Source organism: Mandrillus leucophaeus, unplaced genomic scaffold (assembly GCF_000951045.1).
Source record: "Mandrillus leucophaeus isolate KB7577 unplaced genomic scaffold, Mleu.le_1.0 Scaffold323, whole genome shotgun sequence".
NCBI lineage: Eukaryota > Metazoa > Chordata > Mammalia > Primates > Cercopithecidae > Mandrillus > Mandrillus leucophaeus.
This window is the reverse complement of record NW_012103399.1, coordinates 241946-242359: the sequence shown is the minus strand read 5'-3', so window position 1 is coordinate 242359 and position 414 is coordinate 241946.

Here is a 414-nt window from a genome sequence, read left to right as displayed (position 1 = left end):
GAGTGTCACTCTGTTGCCCAGGCTGGAGTGTAGTGGCACGATCTAGGCTCACTGCAACCTCCACCTCCCGGGTTCAAGGGATTCTCCTGTCTCAGCCTCCTGAGTAGCTGGGATTACAGGTGCCCACCACCACAGCTGGCTAATTTTTGTATTTGTAGTAGAGACAGGGTTTCAGCATATTGGCCAGGCTAGTCTCAAACTCCTGATTTCAAGTGATATGCCCACCTTGGCCTCCCCAAATGCTGGATTTACAAGCATAAGCCACCACACTGGGCCTACTATGCATTTTCAATCAGAACTCCCTTCACCCTGTGTAATATCCTAAAGGTAATTTAAAGGGCTGGCTTCTAAGAGGCACTCAAATTCCCCTCTGAGGAGACTCTCAGGAGGTCAGAGTTCTTCACGGTTTAAAAT